The 25,219-nt window shown below is 36.7% G+C and overlaps 1 protein-coding gene across 5 annotated transcripts in view; it reads left to right on the top strand.

The window, feature by feature from the left end:
* LOC128575941 (cytochrome c oxidase subunit 7B2, mitochondrial) overlaps nucleotides 1-25,219 on the top strand; it is a 159,645-nt gene that overhangs the window by 133,744 nt on the left and 682 nt on the right. The window lies entirely within an intron of this gene.

Genomic DNA, 25,219 nt, shown 5'->3' on the forward strand with positions numbered 1-25,219 from the left:
GTATGTGTGTATGTGTAGCCATTGCTTTCTTTAGAGAAAAATTTTTCTTTGCTTCTTTTTCATGGTTTCATTTCTTTTCTGAACTTTACTGATGCTAGTGTGGGCCTGGTGCTTGGCTTCCCAGGGCAGTCCTAGAGTCTGAGAACATTGGGGTCATTCTAGAGCCTGAGGTGACAGTGTCCAGCGTGGATCCTTGGTCTGCAATAATACGCCTCAGGGCAAAGGGGCTGGCCTATTACTAGGGTGGGCCATGGGGGTCAAACTAGAGACTGAAGTCATTAGGAGCCAGTCTGGAGCCTTGGGTCATGGGGGCCATCCTGGAACCTGAGGCTGTGGGAACCAGCTGATAGCCTAGGGTCAGGAGGGCCTGTCTGATTTTGAGGCAGGCCTAAAGCTTTGAATTGCAGTGAGCAGCCTGGAGCTGGAACAGGCCTGGAAGCTGAGTCTGCAGGCCTGGGTTCTTGGTCTATAGAGGCTGCCTTACAGAATCTAGTGTGGAAGAAGCAAGCCTAGAGCCTGGAGCCACCAAGGCTGGCCTGGAGACTTGGGCCACAGAACTAAGGGCCAAGAGAGTGGGTTCGGAGCCTGGGGTCACAGGGTGCGGATGGTGGAGCCTGAGTATGTGGATGTTGGCCTGGTCCCTATGGCCATAAGACCAGTCTGGTGCTTGGACAGGCCTCTAGTATGAGATCATAGTGGTTGGCCTGGCATGTGGGACCATAGATGCTGGCCTGCCGCCGGGATTCACATAGGTATGCCTGGTGCTGAGGTCCATGGTGAGGTTGGGTGCTCACTTCACTTTCCGTACCCCCTGCAGTGGGTCTCTCTGTCCTTGCCTGACAGGCTTAGGGGAGGAATGACACTGTAAAGTGAACCTGTCCTTCCTGCCCTCTTCAGTGCATCTTTTATGTACTTCATGAACTTGGTGTTCTAATATCTCACTTGGATTCTTTACCTTTTCTGAATATTTTTTAATGCATAGATGGCTATTTAAATAGATATTTTCATTAGATGGCCCATACTGGTAACTCTTGTTCTGTTGTCTTGCTGACATCACTCCTCCTTATCATTTCTGTAAATGAAAAAAAAAAAAATCTTGTTTTGAATTTTTTTCATGTCAGCAGTTCTGTAGTAAGGATTTATCTGACAATAAATATACTATAATTTAAATATGGCAGTATTTTCTTCTTAAATCTTTAAATAATTGTTATTAAATTGGTAGTATCTTCACAAAGAACTTAAGTAATGTTCACTGCCAAAATATATACACTTAAACATCTTACCCTGGGTATTTGTTTTTTGTTTTTTTTTTTGGCCGGGGCTGGGTTTGAACCCGCCACCTTCGGCATATGGGACCGGTGCTCTACCCCTTTGAGCCACAGGCACCGCCCGACTTAAACATCTTAAATAATAAGCAAATATTCTAAAGACTTTTGGTATAGGAGCAGTTCTAGAAGGAAAGCTGTTTAGAAAGGTATTCTTGGTGCCTGTGGCTCAAAGGGGTAGGGCGTTGGCCCCATATGCTGGAGGTGGTGGGTTCAAATCCAGCCCCAGCCAAAAACTGCAAAAAAAAAAAAAAAAAGGGTATTCTTTCAGAGGAATTTAAAGCAGCCATGTAAGTACGTATCTACTGCGTGATCGAGGCTGATGTAAATGTATATTATCCTTGGCCATATTTTTAATTCTAGACTCTCTTCTCACTGTCCTAATGTCCTACAAGAGTTTGAATTACCTTCTTCATGCAGTCAAATTATATCCAGGCTATATGAAGTAATTCAAAAATAAGTAAGTAAAAACCTGGATAGAGGAATGAACTTTTTGCTGAAGTTTGCTTCTTTGTCAGCATATGTGTGTATGGTCATACACGTGTGTATGGATGCATGCACGTATGTTTATATACACATACATGGATAGATGCATCTTCAAATATAAATATTTGAATTCCCTGGTGGTTCCATTATTAGTCCTTGAGCTGAAATTTCGTTTTTCCACTTAAGAGATCATATAGAATATATACTTCATCCCTGCTTATGCCAGACCTCTTCATTCTCAAGTTCACAAACACTGTAATCCATTTGGCAGGAGGGAGGAGATAGTTATGTAAGCTTATAAATGTGATAAAATAAGAGCTAAATTTGGCTTAATTATGAACATGTGCATGAACCTGATAGAAATGGTCAGAGGCAGAATGGGAGGCCTTATTTTGTGCATTAAAATGTAAATGCAGTCCTCTGGAAAATGTTTTAAAGAAATTTGTAAAGGCAGCTAGAACACCTGGGGCTAGTTTTAATAGGAATAGAATTCTATCCTTGTGTCTGCCAAGAGACCATCTAACATAAAGTACCCACACAAAAATAGGGAAACAAGAAATAACCTTTCTGTAATCAGGATGTTATATACACTTTACAGAAACGAAATTGAGGTAAATAACATATATCTTTGTCTGTATCTATATATCTATACATTTATCTCTATATGTATAGGTGTTTGCCTTTAACTGATATGACAAATGAAATCTCGATGCACAGCTTTCCTCTTCTCCCTATCTCCTTGGCCTCTCTAATGTGGCTCTATAGCTAGACATGTGTCTTGATGTAACTCCATCATTCATTCACTCAGAAAACATTTATTAAAATTTGTACACAGATATGCACTTATTTGGTGCTAAGAATTCAAATATGGATAGAAGAGGCCCTATTCTCAGTAAATTTATGATTATGTAGGAAAAATAGGGGAGAATCATGATCAATATACTTTGGTAGATGACAAAGCTAATATACTTTCCACTCCCATTAAGGCTTTTATGAGCCATTGTTACTATCTTTATACATATATGAGAAAAATAGAGCAAGGAAATTTTGCACACTGTTCAAAGTCACATAGTTAATAAGGTTGCAGAGCTAAGACTAGAATTTTCTGGGTCCTTTGTATATGATTATTTGTTGTCTTACCAAATGATTAATAGAAAAGAGCGACAGACAATAGATGGCAGCTGTGATTAAAGAAACCAGTGAAGTGCCTTAATGGGCAGTGAATGGGATTTTCAGGTCTCTTATAATTCACTCATCTCAACAACTCTGACCCACAGTTAGAATTTTTGATTTCACATAGGCTCTGTTTATTTGTAATCTCAACTATCTGAGAAGGCCATAACAAAAAGCAATTTATCATGGTGGGTAGCAGAGATCTGTATTTCCCTGGAGCAAAGCAAGGAGAACCTTTGAGTTTCAAGCAGCTTGGGAAATTGAGTCCGAACATTCAGATTTCTGACAGAAGATAGTAAAAGGAAGCAATCATCTCTGGAAAGTGCATTCTTAGTCTTAATTCTATTTAATACTTCCTTAGCAAGAGAGAATGTTACCACGACACATAGGGAAACAATTTAGCACTCTTACCTGCCCTTAGAGCAGGAGAACACAGTAGGAATGATTGACCAATTAAAACAATATAAGCTGGATTTGGAAGGAAGAGGAGGCTGTGTATTTAGTAACAGCCATCTCTTAATGTGCCTCTGGAAGCTGTGCCAGCTCTTTAATGGATACCTTGGCTGCCTGAAAACAGTAGGAAACTCTATTGCACTGCAGATACTACCATTTAGGTGGCGTGCTGCTATGGGTTTTGCTGACAACAGGTTATACAGATAGAAAGGGGGATATGCTTCAGGGACTGTGGCTTCTGCTGTAATAGCATCCTTTTAAATGTTTTTTTTCTACTCCTTATAAATGCTCTGATTGAGGTATATCTGAGGCCCCTCTAAAAGAACACTTGTAAGTAGCTCATCTGCCTTCGAAGAAGATTTTGTGTTTGATTTGCAGCCAACTCAGGTGAACAAGCAGCTATAGGCCAGTGGTTTTAAAGGTCAAAAGAAAGAGGACACTTTTTCTTTGGCTGGGGCCCTAGTAAGAACTCACCACCTCCAGTATATGGGGCCAGTGCCCTACTCCTTTGAGCCACAGGCGCTGCCCAAGAGGACATTCTTAAGAGACTGAATTGAAAGACCGATTTTACTATATTTTGCTGAAATGTATACTAATCAGGCATCTGAACATATCAATTTTTTTCATACTTTTTCCTTTTTCTCTGCTAAATTTTGAATAACTACCTAATATTTCCCTTGTTCACAGAACATTTTTAACATGAATTCTTTGGATATATTGAAGATTTTTTTTTTATAGTCTGTTCCTGATAATTCTATTATCTGAAGTACTGTGAATCTATTTCTTATAGTACCTTGTTTCTCTTTACGTTTGGTACTTTTGTCCATGAGCTCCTCGTTTTCCTTAGATTTTTAATTGTGGCATTTCCCTGAGTTCTGGAATAGAAGTATGTTCTTCCACAGAGGATTTACTTTTCCTTCTAAGAGTCGAAGGTATATTCTCAGTTTGAGGGCTCTCAAGCTATCAAGACGGTGAGAAATTGTGTTGCAAACCTGCAGATGGGCCAGTTTGTGGTTCCACAATGTTACTATTTTTAGCCAATGCCCTTCTAGGCAGTTTTAAAATTTGAGAATTAGTTGTTCTTGTGATTTTCTGCAAAGTGGGTTATTTTTGGCCTTTCCTTTTTCTGAAAATATAACTCCTTGGGTTCTCCATTTTAAGAAGATTGATTTTCTATCTTGGACAGACCTGAGCTCTTATCCTCATTTTTTATACACTATATGACCATACAAACAGAGTTCGAGTTCTCTTTTTGGGGCAAATATTCTTAAGAATAAATGATGGTTACACTCCTGTGCTTATTTCTTTGGTTCCTTCATCACTGTACCTTTGTGTATGTATGTTTGTACACACATGGTAGATGGAGATGTGGAGATGTCTGGAAAGTATCCAAGCATGTAACATGAAAGAGAGAGACATACATAGCTGGATACTCTAGACAGTCCTTCATATATACATCCATGCATATGTACCTTCTGCCGTGTTACTGCAAATAGAAATCTTAATCAAATCATTCTGAGGGATGTTTTAACTTCATTGAACATTTTATATATAATGTTTTATATATATGTGTGTATATATGTATATATATGTGTGTGTATATATATATAAAACTTCGTTGTTTTTTTTTTGTTGTTGTTGAGATAGACTGGAGATGGAAATATATCACCTTTCATCAGAACTAAACCACATACAGCCTATCTGCACTTTAGACACTTGCCAGTATGCAGAGACGTGAAGCAACTATCATTCAACTGCTGCCGAATATATGGCTGAGATAATGGCTAATTGAGATAGAAACGGACTCTCCTTCCAAGGCCATGTGAACCTTTTTCTTCTCTACGTTTTTTTATGCTATACATTTCTTGGTTTATAACATTAAAAACAGCATATCTAAAATAGATTATCTTAATTGGTATAAACAATACTTCACCACATTCTAATTGAATAAGTATTACCTCAGTTTTTATAAAAACAATGCTATAAGAAATACTTATGTAAGAAGTTACAATAAAGTACTGTACTTACCAAAAAAATTCAAAATTGCTTGAAGGCCTGGAAGATTCTGCACTACTGGGTCCTGTTGACCCTTTCTAACTTACCTAATGTAAGCCCCTTAATTTCCTGATGCCCCAGTCACACTAGGTTTTTTCCTTTTCCATCTCAGGGCCTTCATGTTTATTGTGCCTTCTGCCTAGAGTTTTTCTTCATTCCCTGCTATAGAACATTTCTAATCATTGTCTGGTCTTGCCCTGAATGTCTTTTCCCTGCCAAGCCGAAATAAAAATCACCTTTCTAGTGTTATTTTTTATAACACTTGAAATTTTTATAGAGTATATTAAACACTGTAATTGCATATGACTGAAACCAAGTTCTATGAAGGCTGAGAATATATCTTTTTTATCACCAGTAAATTTCAGTAAATACTCCAATTGACAAACAACATAGTATAAAAATATTTTTTTGTCTTCTTTAAAATGAAGATAAGTAATATCCATGTTTTCTGATAGATGTTAAAAGAAAATTAAATGTTGACAAAAAGTGGGTTCTAAAGTAGACATACAAACTGTCGTTAAATGACATTGCATACACTCCATTAGCAACAGTGAACAAATTCATATGTATGTCTTAGCATTTTTTAAATGATGCATGCCATAGACCTAAGTTGTTGCCTTTAAGTAGTTCAAACAATAATGAGAGGACATAAATAACTTTCTGGGATAGTTTTAGCTGGTAAAGAGGAATGAGCTAGAATTGATCATGTGAAGTGAACAGAAACAGAACAGAAAAGTCAGTAGAGAGAGTAAAAGGGATTCCAGAAACTGAAAGAAGGTCCCATGTAACTGGGATGTAGAAAGTGAATAGGAGATTTGTGTGAGATGTAACTGATTAAAGTGATCAGGGGCCATGAAATAGGTCGTTGTCGTGGACTGCATGTTTGTGTCACATCCTAAAAAATTATTATGTTGAAGCCCTAAGCCATAGTGTCCATATATGGAGATAGGATCTGTGAAGAAGTGATACAGGTTGAATCACCAGAGTAGGACCTAATTTGAAAGGGCTGGTGTCCTTATTAGCAAAGAAAAGGACTCTTAAGAGGTTAGTGTTTACTTAAAAGCATGGGCCAATAAAGAACCCCAATAGCGAGAGCAATCTAACACAAAATGGACAAATGGGAGGCATCATGTTATAGACTTCAATCTATATTACAAAGCCATACTAACCAAAATAGCATGGTAATGGTACAAAAAATAGAAACATAGACCAATGGGGAAAGAACCCAGATAGAAAATCATCCACATACAGCCAACTGATCTTTGTCAAAGCTGACAATAATATGCATTGGGGAAAAGAAGCTCTATTCAATAAATGGTGCTGGGAAAATCAGATAGCCACATGCAGAAGAATAAAACAGGATCCATATCTCTTTCTACTCACAAAAATTAATTCAAGGTGGATAAAAGACTTAAATGTAAGTCATGAAACCATAAGACAATGCTGGATAAAATTGTTCTAGATGCTGGCCTAGGCAATGAATTAATGAAGACCCCAAGGGAAATCACAGCAACAATAAAAATAAATAGGTGGTACTTTTATTATAAATTATAAATTTCAAAGCTTCTGCACAGCCAAGGAAATTAATCAAGGGAGGATACAGATAACCTTCAAAATGGGAGAAAATATTTGCAAGCAGTATATCCAATAAAGGGTTAATAACCAGAATCTACCAAGAACTCAAGCAAAACAGCAAGAAAATAAAAATTAAAAATTAGGCAACAAGAAAACATAAACAGATGCTTTTCAGAATATGATAGACAAGTGGCCAATAAACATGAAAAAATGCTCAATGTGACTAATCATCAGGAAAATGCAAATTAAACCCACAATAAGACAATGGTGCTAGGAGAACTGGCTAGCGACATGTAGAAGACTGAAACTCGACCATGACCTTTCATCACTAAAGGCAATCAAGGGTATCCATATAGGGTCAGAAGAGATCAAACTTTCGCTCTTTGCAGATGATATGATTGTATATCTGGAAAACACCAGGAATTCTACTACAAAACTCTTAGAAGTAATCAAGGAATACAGCAGTGTCTCAGGTTACAAAATTAACATTCATAAATCTGTAGCCTTTATATATACCAACAATAGCCAAGATGAAAAAACAATGAAGGACTCTATTCCATTCAGAGTAGTGCCAAAGAAGATGAAATATTTGGGAGTTTATCTAACAAAGGACGTGAAAGATCTCTATAAAGAGAACTATGAAAAGTAAAGAAATAGATGAAAATGTTAACAAATGGAAAAACATACCATGCTCATGGCTGGGAAGAATCAACATTGTTAAAATGTCCATATTACCCAAAGCAATATATAATTTTAATGCAATCCCTATTAAAGCTCCACTGTCATACGTTAAAGATCTTGAAAAAATAATACTTCGTTTTATATGGAATCAGAAAAAATCTCGAATAGCCAAGACATTACTCAGAAATAAATACAAAGCAGGAGGAATCACACTACGGGACCTCAGACTATACTATAAATCGATAGTGATCAAAACAGCATGGTACTGGCACAAAAACAGAGAGGTAGGTGTATAGAACAGAATAGAGAACCAAGAGATGAACCCAGCTACTTACCGTTATTTGATCTTTGACAAGCCAAAAAAACATTCAGTGGATAAAAGATTCCCTATTTAAAAAATGGTGCTGGGTGAATGCTGGCAACCTGTAGAAGACTGAAACTGGACCCACACCTTTCACCATTAACTAAGATAGCCTCTCACTGGATTAAAGATTTAAACTTAAGACATGAAACTATAAAAATACTAGAAGAGAGTACAGGGAAAACCCTTGAAGAAATCGGTCTGGGTGAGTATTTTATGAAGAGGACCCCCCAGGCAATTGAAGAAGCTTCAAAAATACACTACTGGGAACTGATGAAACTAAAAAGCTTCTGCACAGCCAGGAACACAGTAAGTAAATTAAGCAAATAGCCCTCAGAATGGGAGAAGATATTTGCAGGTTATGTCGCCGACAAAGGTTTAATAACCAGAATCCACAGAGAACTCAAACGTATAAGCAAGAAAAGAACAAGTGATCTCATCTCAGGCTGGGCAAGGCACTTGAAGAGAATATTCTCTGAAGAAGACAGGCACACGCCCTACAGACATGAAAAAATGCTCCTCATCCTTAATCATCAGAGAAATGCAAATCAAAACTTCTTTGAGATATCATCTAACTCCAGTAAGATTAGCCCATACCACCAAATCCCAAGACCAGAGATGTTGGCATGGATGTGGAGAAAAGGGAACACTTTCTACACTGCTGGTGGAAATGCAAATTAATACGTTCCTTTTGGAAAGATGTTTGGAAAACACTTAGAGATCTAAAAATAGATCTGCCATTCAATCCTACAATTCCTCTACTAGGTATATACCCAGAAGACCAGAAATCACATTGTAATAAAGATATTTGTACCAAAATGTTTATTACAGCCCAATTCATAACTGCTAAGTCATGGAAAAAGCCCAAGTGTCCATCGATCCATGAATGGATTAATAAATTGTGGTGTATGTACACCATGGAATAGTATGTAGCCTTAAAGAAAGATGGAGACTTTACCTCTTTTTTTTTTTTTTTTTTTTTTTTTGTAGAGACAGAGTCTCACTGTATCGCCCTTGGGTAGAGTGCCATGGCGTCACACAGCAACCTCTACTCTTGGGCTTACGCGATTCTCTTCAGCCTCCCCAGCAGCTGGGACTATAGGCACCCGCCACAACGCCCAGCTATTTTTTTTTTTTTTGTAGAGACAGAGTCTCACTGTATGGCCCTCAGTAGGGTGCCATGGCATCACACAGCTCACAGCAACCTCCAACTCCTGGGTTTAAGCGATTCTCTTGCCTCAGCCTCCCAAGTAGCTGGGACTACAGGCGCCCGCCACAATGCCCAGCTATTTTTTGGTTGCAGTTCAGCCGGGGCTGGGTTTGAACCCACCACCCTCGGTATATGGGGCCGGCGCCTTACCGACTGACCGCCCTACGCCCGGCTATTTTTTTGTTGCAGTTTGGCTGGGGCTGGGTTTGAACCCGCCACCCTCGGCATATGAGGCCGGCGCCCTACTCACTGAGCCACAGGCGCCGCCCTGAGACTTTACCTCTTTCATGTTTACATGGATGGAGCTGGAACATATTCTTCTTAGTAAAGTATCTCAAGAATGGAAGAAAAAATATCCAATGTACTCAGCCCTACTATGAAACCAATTTATGGCTTTCACATGAAAGCTATATCCCGGTTATAACCTAAGAATATGAGGAAGGTTGAGAGGGAGGGGAGGAAGGGGGGAGGATGGGCGGAGGGAGTGTGATTGGTGGGATTACACCTGCGGTGCATCTTACAAGGGTACATGTGAAACTTAGTAAATGTAGAATATAAATGTCTTAACACAATAACTAAGAAAATGCCGGGAAGGCTATGTTAACCAGTGTGATGAAAATGTGTCAAACAGTCTATGAAACCAGTGTATGGCGCCCCATGATTGGATTAATGTACACAGCTATTATTTAATAAAAGTAAATAAATAAATTCTCACTGGATAAAAGATTTAAATTTAAGACATGAAACTATAAAAATACTGGAAGAGAGTGCAGGGAAAATTCTTGAAGATACTAGCCTTGGAAAATACGAGAAGGAACCCCCTGGTAATTGAAGCAACACAAAAAAATATGTTACTGGGATCTGATCATGCTAAAAGGCTACTACACAGCTCAGAGCACAGTAAGTAAAGCAAACAGATAGCCTTCAGAATGGGAGAAGTTTTTTGCAGGTCCTAATTCGAACAAAGTTCTGATATCTACGATCTACAGAGAACACAGATCAATCAGTAAGAAAAGAACAAACAACCCCATTTCTTTGTGGGCAAGAGACTTGAATAGAAACTGCTGAAGATGACAGGCAAATGGCCAACAAACACATGAAAAAATGCTCATTTTTAATCATCAGAGAAATGTAAAGCAAAACCACTTTGAGATATCCCCTGACTCCTGTAAGATTAGCTTACATCACAAAATCCCCAAACTGCTGATGTTGGCATGGATGTGTAGAAGAGGGAACACTTCTACACTGCTGGTGGGATTGCAAACTAATACAGCCTTTTTTGAAAGAAGTATGGAGAATTCTGAAGGAACTAAAAGTTGGCCTACTATTTGATCCTGCCATTCTATTACTAGGTATCTACCCAGATGAACAAAAACCATTTTACAACAAAGACAAGATTTGTACCTGAATCTTTATTGCAGCCCAGTTAATAACTTATCAAGTCATGAAAACAGCCCAAATGCCCATCAAGCCATGAATGGATTAACAAATTGTGGTATATGTATACCATGGAACACTATGCAGCCATTAAAAAGATGGAGACTTTACATCTTTTATGTTTCCCTGGATGGAGCTGGAACATAGTCTTCTTAGTAAAGTATCTCAAGAATGGAAAAGTATCCCATGTTCTCAATACTATTATGAAGACAATATATAATCACTTACACATTCATATGAATGGTAAAATGCAAATCTAGTGCAAACAAGAGAAGAGAAGAAGAGGGATAGGTGAGGAGAGGAGGGTGGAAGAGTGGAGGGAGAGTATTTAGTGGGATGTCACCTAATGTGCATAATGAAAGGGTACATTTCACTTTTTTTTTTTTTTTGCCGTTTGGCCAGGGCTGGGTTTGATCCTGCCACCCTCGGTATATGAGGCCGGCACCCTACTCACTGAGCCACAGGTACTTCCCGAAAGGGTACATTTCAAAACAACTAATAGTATATCATGTCTTACCACAAAAAATAAATGAGGTGATGGTTGTGTTCATCAGTTTGATTTAAGCATTCCACTGTATTCCATTGTATATCATATAATATATCAAATCATCACATTGTACCATATAAATGTATACAGTTATGATTTAATAAAAAAAGATAACATCTTACCCAAGTCAGGTTGGCTTTTATTAAAAATCGCAAAAACAGTAAGTGCAGTTGTGTATACAGAGAGAAAAGAACACATATAAACTGTTGGTGGGGTTGCAAATTACTGCACCCTATATAGAAAACAGAAAGGAATTTCCTCAAAGAACTAAAAATAGACCTACTATTTGATCCAGTAATCCCATTACTGGGTATTTATTTAAAGGAAAATAAGTCAGTTTATCAAAAGGACACCTAGGCACAGATGTTTATCACAGCACAATTCACAATTGAAAAGATATGGAATCAACTCAGCTGCCCATCAATGCATGAGTGGATTAATAAAATGCGGTGTATGTATACAATGGAATCTGTGTACTACTTAGCCATGAAGAAGGATGACTTAAAGCCTTTGCAAAAGTTTGCATGGAACTAGAGACCATTATCCAAAGTGGAGTATTAAAAGCATGGAAAAATTAACACCGCATGTACTAAGAATTAAATTGGAACTAAGGGAAAAGCACACATGCACAGAGGGAAGGAAAACTCATTGGAAATCAAGCAGGGGGAGGGAGAAAGAGGGGATGGGTGCAGTGCACACTATCTAGGTATCTAGGTGATGGGCCCATTTATAACCCTGGCTCAAGCATTTTCAAAGTGATCTATGTAAACATAAACATGTATATCCTGTATTATTTTGAAATAATTAAAAAAATTAAATTAAAAAAGAATTCTCTGTGCTTTAGAAGAACTTAGAACCAATGGGACTCTAGATCTTAAAGGACTAATCTCAGTTCGTCAGGCTACTGTATTTGTCAGATTCTCATACTTCATGTAAGAATCTTAGCCTGATGTAACCTTGCCGGTCAACCACACGCATTGAATACTACTCATATCATCAATGAAAAAAGTACTTTGACCATCCATTGGGCCAATTAACAAACCCTCAGGTGTGTATTTTTATAATTGTGTGGCAGTAGCATATATAACCATTCCTAAAATGTGGATTTCTGATTTAGTGTACTTCAAATGCTAACAGTCCCTATCCCTACACTATAAGGATAGGGACTTACACACTAAGGATAGGGATTTTACACTATAAATTGAAGTTAATTTATTGACATTTATACCATTCTATTTGTACTGAAATATCTTTAACGTAAATCATCACATAGACAATATAACAAAAGAGTTTGCACTGTGGATGTGACACAATCATTTTTCTCTTTTTGTAAGTTTGCTTTGTTGGGAAAGCCAATGGAAGTTGGGAAAATAAATGGAAGAAAATGAATGAGAATGGTCTTGTAGGAAGACCACTTATATATGTAGAGAAGTTGGTCTCTCATGGATGCAATTTGGATAGAGAAAAAGAAGCATATTTGAGACCTTTTTAAGATGAAAAATTTTAATTATCAATGGTATTTTAAATTCTATGAAGTAGCTTAAAATATCTAGAATGATTTATAAATTTACTTCATCAACTAGATTGATGGAGGTTCTGTTGAGTGGGACAAGGAACATTTGTTAAGAACCATGCTTGGGGGCAGAAAAGTGTAGTTGTAGACTTAGGCCCATTGATCTTGCAGACACCTTTATATTTTCTTAGATGTTAGGAAAGCAGTTTTATGTACAGAGTTTCTCTTGAACTAAAAAGAGGTTTGTAGTGATATAACTTGGGAGTCCTCTAATCATCCATGATTATTAAATTTATTAGTATGGTTGGCAATATCTTGAGAGGGAGGGGGCATAAAATGTGAAAATAGTAGAGAACTTATGACTGAGCCATGAAGAACTCTTAGTTTTAAGGGCCTTTTATAGGAAGGTGAATTTTTGTTTACAGAAAACAGTATGTAGAAGAAAAACAGTAATAGAGAAAAAAAGACTACTAAGAGAATATCATAGAAACTAATGGAAGGAAGAGAGAATTTCCAAACGAGGGAAACACCATTACTATTGCAGTGCAAAGTCAAGAAAAGTAATTAAAAATATTCATTTTGGGAAAGAGAAAGGACACTGACCTTTGTACAACCTATTTATAAAGAATGGAGTGGAAAATGTATGAAGTGAAAGAAAAGCAGTTGCAAGTTCAAGAAATGGCCAGGGTTCTTTGAGTAGTTATGTGAGCCTGGATCCCTTTTTCTCTGGGCAGTGCCCTTGTCCTTTCACCTTGCCCTCTACCATTATGTAACATTCTTGTACTGTGTACCATTAATGCAGTAAAAATTGCTGTTTTTGGCTTAAAATATTATTTTTGTTTTTTGCTGTAAGACTATTTTTTGCAGTTAAATAAATGACCTTTTATGTAGGGAATTCTCAGCATTGTGTAGCTGATGGGCATATAATATACCAATACTTAAAGACTTTTCTAATATTTTGGCAATAGTCACTTGTAGGCACATAAGATAATGTGGGGCAGTCGCTGTAAGGCATATGTGAAGGAATACGTTTGTCATTTAGCTTAAGTCAGTCCTGCATGAATCGTATGCTTATGATTTTCCTGGTATTGGTTCCAAAATTTTTTTAATTATTCCTTTTGGTTCTTTAATGTAAATTATAAATTATAGATGCTGCTACAACATCATGAACTTTGAAGTAAGGGACTCCACTTGGGATATTGTTAATTCTAAGCACAATTAGATTCTAACTAGCCTAACTCTGATTATTTCGTGTAGTTCCAATATTATAACTACATGTGTTTTCAAAGAGGTCTCTAAGGCTTATCTGCTATTGTTTCACAGTAACATTAAAAACAAATTTTTATGATGATTATAATATGATGTTCAATCAAGATGAAAATGTATTATAACATTGGCCAAAAGCCAGAAGGAGCTTTATCCCAATATGAATTGTATATACGAGCGTTGCATACATTATTGTTAGGAATTTGACATTAAAGAAATTCTCTTCCTTTATATATGATTGGACTTGAAGGTTAACATTAAAGGAGAAATATTTTAAAAATAAATTTTACCCTTATTAGTAAAGGAAGGTCCTAATAAAACTTTCTGCCGCCATTTTTTTTTTTTCCATCTGGCTGGATCTGTTTGAGGTCTTAATATATGCCCAGTTACTTCAGGAAGCTTTTCATGGACCTTCTTGGGGAGAAAAGTACCTTTTGTTTTTGGTGACATAGTATCCTGGTCATACGTGTTACAACCTTTTCCCCATTGAAACCTTATGATTACCTACCTCTTCTGCTAACTAAGGATTCCTGGAAAAAGAATGAACTATTCCCATCAATTTTTGTAACTTCATTGTTTATCAGGCTGCATTTACATAATAAGACTGGCAATTGAATCATATTTAAGTATCAAAGCAATCACAGTGCTGTTTAGAGCTTTCCGGAGAGATTTTATTCTGTAAAAACCAACTTTTAGTTGTGGAAACAAGTTGCAGAAAAGTGTGCACGCTCCTCCTTTCTTTGCACAGTCTTGATTCCTTCTCTGGGGCAGTGTAACATATTTATTTGAAACTTTAGGTACAGAAACAAAAAGAGGTGGAAGTAATTAGACAGAAGCTAGTCCAATGGTCCATCACTTAGTGAATAAACCTTTTTGTGTCCACTTCCACCCTCAATGGGTCTATAGTTGTATAGAGGACACCACTTTTTTCTCTTATTTAATATTGATTCTGTCTACCTCTGGTAACAGCATCACCATCTTCCACTCTCAGTCAGTATCCTGATTCTAGAGGAGCATAAAGGATTCAAGACCTTTACCAGATCTATTCCTAGATCTTTGTGCCTCTTTTATAATTAGTTTACATTAGAAAACTACATATATAAGTTTAGTTCTCTACTTCTTCAATTAAAATACGAACTCAGGGAAGGAGTATTAGTATCTGTGTATATACTATCTCCTATCCACCCTCTTATTCCTACCCATGTTGTTCCTCAAAATATATTTATTGCATCAAGTCATGAATGGTCAGTAACCAAAAGGTTATTGAAGGATAAATTAAAGAGATGTCTGGATCTTTCAGATCTGATTATTTTGATTTAATAAATGTAATCAAATACATGTCGGTATAAGAAAGCCCACTGTTCCAATATCAGCCATGGGTCTAAACTGTATACAGTGTATATGCTATGTAAAAATTATGGCCTATTTGCATAGAATGCCAATTAACAAAGAACAGATATTTTCCAAAGAGTATCTGTTCTGAATTTTTGTTGCATGTTTTAAAATAGGTAACCTCTTTTAGGCTTGCTTTCTTCTTTAGTGTCCTTCCCTCAGGAACTTAAAAGAAAAACTAAAATGAAATTATCAGTTCACTAAAGCAGGCACGCTGCCCCAAGGTTTGGCAAAGTGCATCTTGTCTCACTGTTTCTGTTAAGGCATCTACAAGGGGAAAAAAAATAAGTTTACCGAAGTCAGCCCCTCTGGCCAGTCTTTCTTACTTGCAAATAATGAATCCAAGGGAAAAAAAGTGAAAGGCCAACATCTTGTTAAAAGTTCTCAAAAAGTTTCCAAAATTTTAGGAAAGTGAAAAGTAGAAAAATAACACTGAAAGTACAGGCCTGGTGAAACAGCCTCGAAGGTGAGTCACAGTTCTCATGTCAGGGCTGTGAAGTGCTCTTCTCATCAAATGGAATTTCTCTGCAAATGCTCCATAAGTTGTCCATGTGATGGCAATAACAAAAGCCATTCATTCAAAAGGATAAATTTACAGGTATATTTAGGAGTACAGAGATAGTCCAAATTGGAAATAAAAAAACCCAGTGATTTCAAAAATAAGGATAAAAGGATTACTTTGCAAGTGCTAAATAATCTGGTCTGAAATTGGAATTTTACCTAAATTAGCTTCTGGACTGAACCCTTACTAGCCTGAACTGATTAATAACTGAAAATGATTTTTATGCAATGTGGAAACAGTTGGCAAATATCTTTTAAAATGAAAATGTCTTTGATACATAAGAGTTAAACATTCTAATGTTTTCTTTACTTTCACCTAAAGTGTACCAGTAGCATACTTATATTAAAGGCAGAAATGACTTGTACATTTTCATTTCAAGGTTTAAATGAAGTTTCAAATTATGCAATGAGGGGTCATTGATGCGACTCTAATGGCCACTGTGGAATCATATACTCTTTCTATTCAGAGCGTTTAATAACTATAGGTGGATATAGACATGAGACAAACATCTGCACAAACATTAAAGCTGCAGAAGTTAGAATCACCTAATGAAGGCCGTAGCTAATTGTCACTATGAGTGTTGTTAGTCTTACCATACGCCCTCTACACTCCTTGAGTCATATGTTAAAGTTTCCCACAAGGAAATGATTTAGTTTGTGCAATTCCTCCTGGAGCCATTAAGCCGATGGAAATGTAACAGCATTGAGAACACAGAGACATGCTTTGGTGTTCCTGTAAATGTGTTCTGTATGGAGATGTGCTTCAGATGGGGAAATCATGGCATACTCAGCGAAGTTTGGAGAATACCCCATGCCGTTCCTCTCTGAGAATTACTGTGTATATTAGCATAACTGAGGTTTGATTCAAAAAAGGAAATTTGACTTTGCTACCTGTATATTTCCCAAATCTTAGATGACATTAGAACTGTGTTGTCAAGTAGTCCCCACTAACATCAAAGAAAACTAGTGAAATAGGTGCTTATTTCAGGAAGTACTGGGATAAGGTCACTTTCCAACTATAATCAGTGTCAGTCCAGTAAAACTAAGAGACAGTCTATGTATTCCAGTCACTGGAATGGAATGTCCTTTTATAAAAGTTAACAAAATCCATCCTACATTCCAGATTACACAAGTTCTGAGAGTCTGCTGGCATGAGATGGATTCTCAGAGGCTTGTCAGTCTCTAGGTGCAAATTAGGGCCTTGCCTTACAAAGCTGAGGATTGGACACAGAAAGATGATGACTACACGAAAGGACTAGAAAATCCTTAATGGTGAACTTCACATTCAAGTCGGTAGTATGTCTCACACTGGAACTTTTCAACAACTCCACAGCCACCTTTCATGGCCTACAGTCTTTTTCACATGCAAACCCTTTTCTACACCTGTAGCAGAGTACACATCAGAACATGTAAATCACATTCTTAATAATTACATATCATTTTATGGATAAAATTTTCAGAATTTCTGGAATTCTTCATGATTATGCTGTATTCGCCCACCCCTAGATTTGGTTGGAGAAATGCTATGCATTTATCCAGGTGTAACTTGGTAGAGCCATTGAAATAGCCTATTCTGGCAGGTCTTTAGTCTATGAGTCATGCATTGTAGTTAACATAAGTCTTTTGAGAGTCATATAGTAGCCCACCTTATAACACTTAATACATTGCCTGAAATAACAGGGTCACCTATTGCCGATGTAATTTGAAAGAGGTAATATAAAAATAACATGGACATCCACTTTGAGGAAATGTACTAGGCCTGTCTGAAGTTTAGCAGCAAACAAAGTAAGAATTATCGCACACTCATGCGACTCATAGTGTGACATGGAGGAAAGCCCTCAGTCTGTTGGTTGCTGTTTTGTTATTTCTTACACATAGCTTTTAGAAAGGAAAGAACAAGCGTAATTGGAAGAACTTTGTGACTAAAGAAAATATTATGGGTACTTAATCAGTGAAACACATTAATGTGGTCAACTCTATAAATAAAGTGCTTTGAATGAAAGCTGTGATTATTCCCAGGGTGGACATTAATGAATATTTTCAGCACTTTTTATGGGGCAGAAATGGTCAGTTCATTTAGCCTTTGACTTTGGAAAGAATGAGAGAGAGTTCATACATGATATCCCTTCACTCTTTAGGCAGTGTGGCATTTGAGGACTGCAACTTAGAAGTTCTGTGTCCACTCTGTCTTTTTTCTTCCTGGCATAACAATTCATTTCTATAATCTGCCTTTCTATTTGTGCAGATAGCAGCCATTTATGTAACTCTTAGGCTTAATAAAGCGACAGAAAACACAGCCTTAAGCAAATGACTATACTATTCATCAATTCAGTGACTCGAGGTGATGCCATTATATATAAACAGAACGGTTGTTCGGTGTTTTCACCAGCAACTTCTTTCAGTGCTCTCATATTTCCTGTTATAAAAAGTTGAAAGCTTAAGTAGTCGTGATGGGAGCCACTTTGCATTGCGTACACTTAATCTCTCCTTGAGCACCATAGTCTTCTGACAAATACATAAATGAACTGGAGGCACTGCAGGTTATGTGCATTTTCATTTCAAGAAGATTGCCTTTTTATTGTTTCTTATTTTGCATTGATATTCTGAAGCTGTAAAAAGAAAGGTAGAAATAAAATAAGTGGAAATGAAAGTGTTACAATTGAGTAATGTTGTCCAGGAGCTTTAGCTTAGAAAGCTTATAATTCATTTATACAACAACAACAACAACAACAAAAACAGTCTTACTAGTGATTTTAATGTTCTTAAATGCCTCCAAATGTTTCTGTTGACTAACTTATTCCCAGGAGGTCATTATAACTCTTTTAGGTCATCCAGGTACTGCTTTCTAAATTACCGTGATAGGAAATTCAATTACTACTGTATCCTTTCAGTGGCCTAAAAGAATAAATGGTCTTCCTAAAATGTTTTTCTCTTTGGAAAGGCCTAGAACTTTGGAGCTGGATAGTACCTTAGAGATTATCTGATTCAGTGCTCTGATGATCAGACTGTCCTGAAAACTGGCTTAAAAATACAGATTCTCAGGTTTTGTATTCTCAGGCTCAGAATCTACAGATTCTCGCTTAGATCCTCTGTTACAATATATTTGACATAGTACCCAGGAATCTACATTTTGTAATAAGAATTCCAGATGCCTCTTAGGATCAAGCCGTTTGGGGGAAAACAAATAAATCCACCTTTTTTCTTTCAGGAAGAAGCAGATCCCCAAATAAAGTATTAAGTAATTGATCTAAGTCATATACAATATTTGAAATATTGAGATTAGTTCAGGAAAAAAAAATGTTGATGGGATTCTTTTTTCATCCCATGGTGAGGAATGGAAGAATTTAGTTTCTTAGAATTTCATGACCTTCTGTACTGAATAAAATAATGTCATGTGGGAGAAGTGATAGGAGATGCCCTGCTGTGTCCACAGTAGTGGTTCTCAACTGAGGCTGATTTTACACCCCAGATAACATTTGACGATGTCTAGAGATAGTTATCATGTTACAGCTGGGGAGTGGTACTGCTGGTATTTACTGAGTAGAGGAAGGGAAGCTAATAAACATGTGAGAATGCACAGATTACTCCCTGCTGCCCCCCCCCCCAAAAAAAAAAAAGAATCGTTTACCCATTTAATTCCTTCTTGACCTTCTTCTTTCCCTGACATATTTTGGAGGAATATTTGGAGCATTTTGTTTTCTTCTTAAAATTAGATAGACACTCTACATCAAAGCTTAGGGGTCATTTGTTGGCTCATATGAGGCTACGCTGGACAAAGTTTCTTATTCCCATAGGATGATACGGTAAATCTTTTGAGAATCCCTCCTCCCTATTCTTCTCAGATATCTAAACCTGTTTATTCTGAGAACATCTTAATGTATGCTTTTACCTTTTGACATTTTGTGTCTAGGTCCTCCAGATTCTGCTTCCTCATGGTCATCTACAAGTTGTGTCAATGTTAGCTGAGTTTGAAAGGAAACAGGGACAGAGGTTTGTGGCTTCAATCAGCCCAGAGCTAAAGTGAATGAAATGCTCATTTTACATAGAATAATTTATTTGATATGATTCAATATGATTCTATTTTCCTGATATTCCTCTGTTCTATTTCCTTTTCTCTGTCTTTGCTATACATGTTTAACTCAGATACTCATCATTTTTTTCATGAACTATCATAATCAATAACTAACACCTAAACATTTTTGCAAATTTTTGCCATTTCCCCACCCATTCTCTACCTAATAATTTTTTTTTTTTGTGAAGTGCTTTTCCTTATTAAATCAATCAGTAGTTCTCAGTTTTAGGAATGTTTCCCAAACTTGGATTATGGGTGGAATATTTTTAAAGAGGAAAGGATTATTTCATATTACTTGTACATATTATAAAATCACGACATGTGTTCAAACATAAAACCAAATTAACCCTAAGTTGAAAGCTTAATACAACTACAAGACCACGACATATTTTCAAATAAAAAATGAAACTAATTATACAATAAATAAAATTAAAATTTGCCATATTAATCCAATATGAAGGTTAATGTTGTCCCCAAATTGTAGCACTGCTTTTAGCAGCCATAGTCCTTTTGTTTTCACATATCTATGCTGTACATTTGTAGTACGGCTTGATTTTTCTATTTCTTTACTTTGTCTGGCATGAACACTTTATTTAAATATGAAAGCTACATTCATTCTTTCTGCATTAACCCAGGTCAAATAACTGATCTACAGCAGGATTACCAAAATGCAGAACTAAGATAAACACATACAAGAGAAATTGATTGATAAGCTATATTAGCTAAGTCTTGCTTTTTCTTATATTTTTATAATATTCTATTATACTCATATTTTTATAATGTAATGAAAGAAAAAACACAGAATTAAAAATTCTCATTGTTAACTTACATCAGACTGTCAGCTCAAGAACTGTTTTTGCAGTAAGAGAAAACAATGACCTGTAGAACTGAATATAAATGTCATAGCAAGGCATGTAAATTCCTCAATATGCTGCTCTTTTCTCATCTCCCCAGGATCATCTATTGGGCACCTGCTGCTTCAACACTTATTACCTAGTGTTACTGAGCTCACTAGGTTGCCCTTTCTCTGCACTGTCGCAGTTCTCCATGTATAGGCTTTTGATTCTTTGTCAATGTATTATTTTTTCTACCAGTTTTTTTTTTTTTTTTTTGAGACGGAGTCTCATTTTGTTGCCCTGGGTAGAGTGTCATGGCGTCATAGCTCATAGCAACCTTTACCTCCTAGCCACAAGCGAGTCTCCTGCCTCAACCTCCGAAGTTGGCCAGGTACCTGCCACAATACCCGGCTATTTTTAGAGACCATGTCTTGCTTTTGCTCAGGCTGGTCTCAAGTCCTGAGCTCAAGCAATCCACCTGCCTCGGCTTCCCAGAGTGCTAGGAGTACAGACGTGAGCCACATGCCTGGCCTTTGTTTCTTCATATTTCTAAATCATCCTTCAGGATCTAGCTTAGGTATCATTTTCTTCATTTCTAAAACTACTTCCAGAAACTTAGGTTGAAATGTTTCCCTATTCTGTAGACTAGAGACACCTATGCACAGCTTCAGCCCATCCCCTTCTTTATAACAATGACCATTTATTTCTTCACTACGCCATAAGCTTTGAAGAGTAGACCATGTACTGCCAGCACGTAGGTCCAGGCCCTGTCACACAGTAGTTCCTAGATAAGTAAATAGAAGTGCAGTGAACCATTTTTTAATTAAAGGGCTATTTCTAGTCACCATATTTTTTGAGGGTTTATGGTTAGATTGTTTTGTAGTACTAGATGCTGAATGTACTTTGAAAAAACATGGTATAGTTAAAAAATACATTGGATTTGAAGTAAGAGGACTTACATTCATATTCTGTCCTGTTATTTGTTCTTGTGTGTAAAATGCAGTTAAACAATTACCCTTCCACACCATTTTTGTAGATGTGCAAAATCCTGGCACAGTGTCTGGCCCATAAGAATATACCCAAGAAATGTTAGTTTCCTTTCTATTTTATAGTTTTACTTCTTTTAATGGCCTTTAGTGGTTCGAAATTATTGTTTTTTTTTTATTAAATCATAGCTGTGTACATTGATATGATCATGGGGCATCATTCACTACCTTCATAGACCGTTTACCAAGTTTCACATATACCCTTGTAAGATGCACCACTGGTGTAATCCCACCAATCCCCTTCCCTCTACCCACCTCCCCCCTCCCTCCCCTCCCTTTCCCCTTTCCCCCTATTCTTACTCAGCCCTACTATGAAACTAATTTAGGGTTTTCACATGAAAGCTATAACCCAGTTACAACCGAAATTATTATTGTTACCAGATAAGCTTCAAATGTGTATACTTCCTCATTGCAGTTAGATTAAGGTCCAGTCTTAGCTGTTTTTCTGACTAAGCTTGAAGACTGCTATATAAAATAGATAACACAAACAATCTCTCCTTTTTATCCTCATAGGATACTTTGCTCCCTTTAGCTATTTATATTCATTCAAAACATATTTCTTTTATTTTATTGCCACAGGCATGAGAGAACCTTTACTTTGTTCTTATTATCTAGAGAAATCTGTCTTCTTCCATATTTTTATAGCCTCTTTTCATCAGCATCTACTTTGAGAAATGTTTCCTTTACCTACATTATATTATTGAGTTTTCTGTTTTATGCTCCCACATGGCTATTAGACCTATAGCTTTAATTCTTTGGTAAGAGGCTTATGATTTACCAATGAAACAAAATTCATTGTAGAGATCATGTCATGTGGAGTTAAACAATATGAAAAATTTCTATAAACAGTGGGTTATTTCTTGTTTTTCACATATATTTTATAAACAAAGATAGGTAAAAGGTAGATCTGAAGGCAGTTGAGACAAGACAGATGTACTTGGTGCCAACTATGGGGGAAAAGGAAGAAAGACTGCAGTTTGCTTGTGGTAGGTAGACATGCCAACTGCAAACTACAGAAGGAGTTAAAGGGAATATTCTTAATAATATAGACACTTATTGGTACAAGAAAATTTGGGCTAGATGGAAAAGAAAGGCTTTGCAGCTGTGGGAATTACTGAAGGATGAACTAAGCTACTAAGGGATGCAGTGAGTTATCAGTAGAGATAAAGTATCTGAGTTAACATCCTGAGTGTGAGAATATGAAATCAATTCATCACAAGCAGCAGGCAAGAGACTCTGACCCACTAGAGATCCCTGTTCCCACAGATTATTCTTTGGTTCTGTGCCATCCCGAGCACTGACAATAATGTGTGCACAGGTGGTGTCTGCATGGGATTAAGGCTGCATCTGGCAGACCCTTGCCCATTTCACCTTCAGCCTACTGTTCAAATTCAGTTCTAATTAAAACTTTGGTGTCTTCTGGTAAAGGGATTCATATTTAGAAGTTCAGAAGAAATTAACTTGGCTTTTGTTTGCCCTGATTGTCACATTCATGAAGAGTAGTCAATTACAAAGTCAATTACAAAGAACCTTAGTATGGTCTTCTGATTTGGGGATAAAATCTTCTGAGCTGGCAAATCTCAGTCGGGAGTTAGACGTTTCCAAGTAGTGACCTCAGGCACTCTTATCTATATGTTGCCTACATTTGGGCCAGAGTTAATACATGTCATTGCTGAAAACTGAACACTGTTAGAGAAATTGAAGGGATTCTTCAGTGTGTTTCTGCTTCCAGATTTCTTGTAACGATCTGTTTAAGAAATAAAATCATTTGGGCTATTATGAAATGCACATCTGATACCATTATTTTTGACTTGTTCTTAGTATTTTTATTTAGCTTCTTATGAAACTATTAATATTCATTTATGTTTGAGGCTGGTTTAGAAAGTTCTTTCTATGCTTTTGTGTCAGCTATTTTGTATGTAAAGTTACATCCCTTGCCCTTGGAGAACTTTCAGTATGTTGACAGAAATGATAATTGTTTATGTTAATGACAAGGCAAGCCACAGGCTAGAAGAAAGCATTATATACACACAAACACACATATATATGTATTATATATTTCACATATATATGTATTATCCAAAATATACAATATATATATGTATTATCCAAAATATACAAAAAACTCTAAAATTCAACAACAATAAAATGAGCAATCTTTTTAAAAATTGGGTAATAGGTCTAGAAAAGACACATCATCAAAATGTTATATAGATGGCAAATAAGCATATGAAAATATGCCCAACATTATCTGCCATTAAACAATCTGTACACTGATTAGAATGGCCAAAGTCTAAAACACTAGCAACACCAAATATTGGCAACAGAAACAAACACTCATTCATTCCTGGGATTCAAAATCATGCCAGACACTTTGGGCAGTTACTTACAAAACTAAAGATATTGTTATCATATAATCCAGCAACCGTGTTCTTTTATAGTTTACCTGAATTGGCAGAAAAGTTATGGTAAGACGAAAACCTGCACACAGATGTTAATAGCAGCTTGGTTCATTATTGTCAGAATGTGGACACAGCCAAGATGTTCTTTAATTAAACAATGAATAAATAAATTGTGGTATATCTATATGATGTAATATTATTCAGCAGTAAAAAGAAATGAGCTGTCAAGTCTTGATAAGAAACAGATAAAACTTAAATGCATATTATGAAATAAATAAAAGCCAATCTGAAATGATTCCAACTATATGATATTCCAGGAAAGATAAAACTATGGAGACAGAGACAGTAAAAAGATCTGGGGTTGCCAGTGGTAAGCAGGCAGGGAGGGAGGAATAGACAGAGCACAGAGGGCTTAGGGCAGAGAGACCAGCCCGTATGATATTAGGATGGTGGACGCATGCCATTACACGTTAGTCAAAACCTATAAAACGTACATCAAGAGTAAACCTTAATGTAAAACATGGGTTTTAGAGAATCTGTCAGTGTAGTACCAAACGCCTCCCTCTGGTTGATGTTGTTCACAGCTGGGAAGGCTGGGGGTGGGTGGAGTCAGGGTATATGGGAACTCAATGCTTTCTACTCATTTTTGCAGTGAACAAAAAGTGCTCTAAAAAATAAAGCCTATGGTAAAAAGAAAAGATAATGCTTTAATGTTAAGTGGTATGAAATAAGAGTTATAAAAAGTGTGGTTAACTCAGAAAAGACTCAGTTTGAAGAGGTTTGGAAAAGATTTCACAGAAGCAGAGACTTTAGGGTAGGATTTCAGAG

Source organism: Nycticebus coucang, chromosome 23 (assembly GCF_027406575.1).
Source record: "Nycticebus coucang isolate mNycCou1 chromosome 23, mNycCou1.pri, whole genome shotgun sequence".
NCBI lineage: Eukaryota > Metazoa > Chordata > Mammalia > Primates > Lorisidae > Nycticebus > Nycticebus coucang.